A 7,216-nucleotide genomic window follows, 5' to 3' on the forward strand; every position below is an offset into this window, starting at 1 on the left:
ACAGATGTCCGCATGATCGTATTTTGCTTGGAAGATGGCATAACGATAAACGTATAACCACGATAAGGATTACGTCAGCGCTCCTATCGAACACGATAGTTTCTTTAAAGAAAGTATCGCCATTAGACTGTTGATACGCTAAAATTAGCAGCACGAGAGTCATCACACAGCGTAGTCGTTAACCATCAAAAGGTAATGCATCTACGTGGTCTGCAGGAAGCAGTATGTGCAAAGTGGAGCGAGAGTAGATCTGTGGTACTGTATTGCCTAAGACAGTGTGAGCACTGAGATGGAGGCGAGCTGTATGTGATTTCTGTCACTCAGTCATTCTAAGATAAACGAAAGTTCACTCCATGGGGTTTTGAATGCAATAAATGTAGAATTCAAAGCATACGGAAACAATTATTTACGAAATACTGTCGCATGGTCTTTATACGTAAGTCAATGCTAATTAAGTACCGCGATACTAGGTGTGGTACTCTATCTCACAATTAACAAATGTCTCATTGAAACAACGAAGAGCGGCACGTTTATCATGGGATCGTTAAGCTGGCGAGAGAGGGCTGCAGAGAGCTAAACAAACTCCACTGGCGGACGTTACAAGAGAGGCGTTGTGCATCACAGAGAGATTTGCTTTTGAAATTTCGGGACAGCACTGTTCAGGAGGAGTCGGACAACGTAGTACTTCCCCGTACATTCATCTGGCGTATTGACCAATAGGAGAAAATTCGAGAAATTAGAGCCAATACAGAGGCTTACCGACAATCATTCTTCCCACCCATTGTTCGCGACTGGAACAGGGTTGGAGGGATCATATAGTGGTACCGAAAGTACACTCCGCCTCACACCATTAGGTGGCTTTCCGAGTATGATGTAGATGTAGATGCAGTCCGATGGCTTAATGTGAATCGTTCTGCTGTTTCTCGGATATAGCGACAGTGTATAGAGACTGAAATTGCATCCCGATGAGCAGGGCAGGGGCGACCACGTTTGACATCAGAAAGACAGGACTGTTATATGGCTGTAAGGGCATAGCGGTACTGCCTCAGTACTGCACGACAACTAGCATCAAGCCTAGCAGCAGTCCCTGGACGTGTTGAATCGAGACAAACTGTGTGCAGAAGGCATTGGCAGAGTGGTCTTTGATGTCAGAGACCTATTGTATGAGTACCTCTGTCACGTCTTCACAGAACGGAACGGCTGGAGTGGAGTCATCAACATGCCACGAGCACAGTCGTAAAGACGGCCGATGTTCTTTTCACAGATGAATCCCGATTTGATTTAGAGAGTGATTTTCGACGGAATCACAGCTGGATAGAACCTGGAACACGATTTTGGGATCCAACCGTTGTGGAAAGAGATCGATATCGAGGAGAGTCGCTGATGGTGTCGTCAGGGATGATGTTGATCGCTCGAACATCTCTTCATGAAATTGTACGGCTAGCTGTAGGGTATCGTGAAGAGACCTTAAGAGCTCCTGTGCGGTTGTTGCGAGGTGCTGTGGACACAGACTCTGTATTGATGGAGGATAATGCTCGACCTCATAGAGCATGGTTGGTTGATGATTTCCTGGAAACGGAATATATTGCAAGCACGGCGAGTTCTGCTTGCTCTCCCGATTGGAACCCCTTAGAGCATGACTGGGATGCTCTACGGAGACGGGTTGCATCATGTCAGCATCCATTAACCACTCTGCAAGACTTGCGAGCAGCTCTTCAGGACGAATTGACGTTATTGCCTCAAGATCAGATTGATGACATCATTCCTAGCATGCCCCTTCGTTGTCAAGCATGTATTACTTCCAGAGGTAGTTACACCGTGCACTAAGCGCTTTAACCAGTTTTCGCAACCCGCAAATCCGTTACGTTGGAGAAACGGAAGAATATTTTTGTCTACCTTTAGGCGTGTAACAGTCTAGATTTCTTACGTTTTTCTGTTTGTTTACTTATGTATTCTTCACACCGTGTTTACTTTACTATCACCTGTTTATACTGTTTTGTGGTAAAATAAATGCGGACTTGTTGCTTTAATTTTGGACACCAGCAGTTTGTTGTACAGCTTCCCCACCTATTTGAATAGGTCTCATCTCGTTACCTCACCGTAAATTCTCAACTTCCACTATAACTCCGACGTCATTGTCGGCTGGTATCCCGACATTAACATGCGTAGACCAGTCTGCGGTTTAAAAAATCATTCGTACTGGTGGACAGTAACATCTATTCGACACCTCAATACTACATAGCCACTGTCCATCAATCATGTGAGGTCACATCAGTTCGTGTTACATGGCTGATCCGTGCACCCCATTGACGAAGAACTTTTCCACAGCTTTATGTCTTGCTCAAATAAAGACTTTTTTTTCTTTATTGTGATTTTAAAACCTGTAGAACAGGTAGGCTGGCAGCAGCACAATACGCCGCTCTTCAGCCAAAGATAGCACAATGATATAAACATAGAAGATACATGACTTGGAAAAACGGCGGGAAAAAAAAACAGTAGACACATGAACATAAAAAAACATGAGGCCGTTCACACTCGATGACAGTCCACACTACAAACCGTTGACACGAAGCACAAACACTGAAGATGACGATGGCACTGGTGAACGATGGAGTGTGACGGTGAACACTGAACACTAAACACGACGACACACACGAGACACTGATGGCGATGATCTCCGGCGCGCGAATGTCAACTTAGCGTGTGCGAGTCCGGGGACCTGCCAAGAGGGGAATAAGGGTGAGGTGGGGGAGAGGGGAGAACAAGGATGCCAGTGGCTGAGGAGATGGGGGGAGGAGGAGAGGGACAGGGGAAGGGAAGCCCGGGGGAGGAGTGGGGAGAAATGGAGGAGGGAGGGAGGGTGCCCAGAGGAGCAAACATAGGAGGAGGGTGGGAGGATCAAATTTGGTAGGAGGGGTAGATGGAGGGTAGGAGGGCATCATCAGGGAGAGGAAGCTGGCAGAAAGCACCTTGGGAGAGAGTAAGGAGGGTGGAGAGATGGAGACCGGGTGGGACGTGGGAATACAGGTGCGGCAGCGGGCGGGGGTGGGAGAGGATCGGGGAGACTAGCGGGTGAGGAGGATCGAGTTTACGGGAGGTGTACAGGATCTGTATCATTTCAAGGAAAAGGAGGAGGTGGGGGAAGGGGATGAGATCGTACAGGATCCGCGTGGGGGAGGGGAGACGGATGCGATAGGCGAGGCGGAGAGCATGGCGTTCAAGGATTTGGAGGGATTTATAAAAGGTAGGGGTGGCGGAGATCCAAGCCGGATGGGCGTAACAAAGGATAGGGCAAATAAAGACCTTATGTCCTGCTTTTTGGTTCCGTAGGGACACGAGAAATAGTGAGAGCAGTATTCTAGGTGTTTTCCAAGATCACATGCCTCCAGATTGATACGATAGGACGTCTACAACACTTATTACTGTTCATTTCACGAAATCGAATGTTTCTTTAAGATACTAGACAAGTGGTCACTTTACGTGTGGTAGAGGCAAACGGAAAACCTTTAAATTACACGGCTCCACCTGTTGCGAACGGGTGGGGCCTTCCTTTCTACCTGCCCAGACGGCTCTTCAGGTACAAAATACACTCGGTAGATGGCACTAGAGTTGGCTGCAGGTGGCTGGCCAATTTTTCCATTTTGAGGTGCTGTGATCAAGTAGGATAAAGAGCACTACAGTTGCAAAAAAAAATATGTTATGTTACATTTCCCACGTTTATGTAGCAAGGATGTGACGTGTCTCGCAAATAGGTATAAGTGTGTTTCATTCCCCAGCGCTCTTGCTTACATGACTTGCGAAGATTCCTTCGCCGCTGCCGTCTGTCCGCCGCCGCCGCCTGCTGTCGGTCCGTCGCCGTCCGTCCCGTGTCCACCCACCATGAGACCTCACCCACAGTATCACTTCCTGGAGTGCCGTGGCCTCCCCCATTACACGAATTTATAGCAGCACTGGCTAATTACTATGTGCTTTAATCAGCATTACCTATCCTTTGTTTTTTTTTTTTATTTTCACTTCGCAAATATTCCCCGTGTTCCAGTTTTAACCAGCCATCGTTTTGTTACCTGTTTTTATTGTTTCATTATCTCCTCATTATGTCTGTAGCATCTGTAAGTTGCAGAGCAGCATGGAAATTTAGTAAATAAAAAAAAGAAGCAGGACTGGCATCTCGAGAGATGGATCTCCTCACTTACAAAACGGAGATTTACGCTGCCTGGGCTACACCTAGGGTGCAATCGATGCTTTTGGAAGAGTCCTTCGCCGCTGACGTCTGTCCGCCGCCGCCGCCTGCTGTCCGTCCGTCGTCGTCCGTCCCGTCTCTGCCCGCTATGAGCCCTCACACACAGTATCACTTCCTGGAGTGCCGTGGCCTCCCCCATTACACCTCGCCTCCCATCGCCACACTCACCCATTCTCCAATGTCCTTCCCTGTAGTCTACTCCCTTCCCCAGCCATCACACCTGCAACGGCTCCCACTCCTGCTCCAGCCCTCACATATGCATCCTCTTCCATCATCAGATGGTATGCTTTCCCCCTCTCACCCTCCCATCACTTCATCGTCTGCCTCTCCCACCCACATCACCTCACACTGGGCCACAATAGCCACCACAGAACCAACCGTACCTCCCAGCACCTCCACTACACCTACAGGTTCTGCCGCGAGACACCACCCTCACCTCCTCATCCCTCTCATCTCGTACCAGGCTACAATCACCAAAAAACCCCAGAAGCGCGTCAGTGTCGACTCTGCTCCCATCACTTCCAACAAAAAGTCACCACCCCCTGGCCCTACACCAACATCTCCATTGATACTACTCCTCCTCATGACACCCATACCTCAGCCCCCACCATCCACGCCTTTCTCCTGTCTATTCTACACCAGATGTTCCTTGATGCCTGTGGCCTCACCATGGAGATACTAAAGTATCTCCCACATGCTCCCATTTGCCAACTGATTCAATGCAGGGACCCAGTCCTCATCATGAACCGTTCCCCCTCCTTTCATGTGCACCTCCTCTGTAAAATTCTGCACATCATGTTTGGCCTCCAAACGTCCCTGACACCCTTTGTCTTCCCTTCATCTCCTTGCCAGCCCAAACCTACAATGCCATGATCACCAAATTCAGCCAGGTGATCACTGAGGATAAGGCCCTGACTGAACTAAACTCTCACCCTGACCTTGAGATCGTCTCTGCCTGCCATATCCACAATGCCGCTGGTCCCACTTCTCTCATGTGAGTCTTTTCAGGGTCTGTCCTTTCCATCGACCACCTCATGACCCAGTTCACTCTGATTTCTCACTGCCACCCAGTTCTATTCTCCAAACCCCTCCCTAAACCTAATGCTGCCAGCACTGCCTCATGTGTAATGGTCACCAACCCCCAACTGTGTAAACCCTCCCACTTGTTGTATCGCAAGGCCTCACATTTTCTCAAAACCTGCCCCAATCTCGCCACCTCTTCTTCCTGTAACACCTGCAATGGACCCCAACCCAACCACTCCCATGAATATAAGGCAAAACCACCTCCAACCACTCGTGAGCTTTCTGTGCCTGTCTGTCCCATTGACCCCACCCCAACAATTCCTTTTGTACACCCCCTATGACTGAAGACATCGTCTGCCTTCCAATCACAGTCCTCCCGAACAATCACCTTTTCCAATGCCCCCACACCTAACAACAAATCTCCCTTGCAACCCATTCCATCTTTCACCTCAACACCTTCACCACCTACTTCCACAACCAAGCCCATTTCACCTTCAGCTGCCTGAATACCCAGGTTTAAGCCTCTGCTCTACCATCCCCTCACCCCCCCCCCTCTCTTCCTGCCATGGTGCAGCTCGAGTTTCACATTCTCTTCCAGAATATCTGCTCCTTCTGCACCAACAAATACCCACCAACAAATACCTCCTCATGAACATCCTCTCCCAACACCAGGTCGACACCTCCCTCCTAAATGAAACCTATTTCCAGCCCCACTATGGTGTCTGCACCTCTCACTATATCCTCCAACTAACTGATGCTCCTAGTTCCCGAGTTCAGGGTGAAGTTGCCTTCGGCCACATTAAGCACATCCCCATCCAGACACAACCCCTCCTCAATGACCCCATCCAACACCTTATCCTGTGTATTTTTCCCCTCCCTCACTGTCCACTGCACCACCGTTTATGTCAGCTCCACTGCTCTCATTCTCTATGACTTCATTTCCCATGTTGAGCACACCATTGTGATTGAACATCCATAGCTGCCCCCCTGCCGCCCTTTGGTGGGGCATATTTCCTCCCACAATCTAGGATGACCATGTTCTCTTACCCAGCACATCCATCTTGAAAGCAACACCACCCCCAATGTTGTCATAGCCTCTGCCAACCTCCTTGGGCATATCGTCATTCACATCCTTGACCACACAGGTAGTGACTACCTTCCTGTGCTTCTCACTGTAATGTCTGCTCACCATCCGCCTCCAACCCCCTGCCCTGCAACCCCTTACAAGGTAGTCCATGACTACTGTCGCAGCAACTCGGATGCCTACCAGGAATCCATAGCCACCCAGGTCGAAAACCACCCTGTTATCTATCACCATCCTGACAACATCATCCACATCTCATCCTTCCTTCAGAAGGCCGTTACTGGCGCCATGGAGGCGCCATGGAGGCCCATGTTCCTACTAAAACTATCCAACCCCTCCACAGGCTGTCCTCCTACTCCGAGAATCCTGCCACCTCTATCACTCTTTCCTGCACACTCGTGACAGGGACACACTCCACCGCCACCAGCAAATACAGTGATACGTTCAGAACCTCATTACAGCAAAGAAAAACCAGGACTGGCCCCAGACCTGTACACAACTCAACACCACACTCACTTCAAACTCCTCCAAGTACTGGTCTGCCTACTATTACCTCCTCCATAACGACCGCCCCCTTCCTGACAACCTCTGTAACGCCGACCACTTCCCACCTTTGCGAGGTCATCTCTGTCCCTGCTGATCCCTGCTTTGATTATTCCCTTTTCCCCACCATCATGGAATGTGCCAATACCTCAGTCACTCCACTAGCTCCCAGTCTCCAGGACTTGGGGCAGTTACCTCCCTGTGACATCAACACTCCAATCACAGCACAAGACACTGAACTTAAGCTCCAGTCAAAATGCAACATGGCCCATCGCCATGACTGTGTCACCTACCGCCACCACAGAGAATGCCCCATCTCCTTCCTG

This window comes from Schistocerca cancellata, chromosome 3, assembly GCF_023864275.1.
Source record: "Schistocerca cancellata isolate TAMUIC-IGC-003103 chromosome 3, iqSchCanc2.1, whole genome shotgun sequence".
Classification (NCBI taxonomy): domain Eukaryota; kingdom Metazoa; phylum Arthropoda; class Insecta; order Orthoptera; family Acrididae; genus Schistocerca; species Schistocerca cancellata.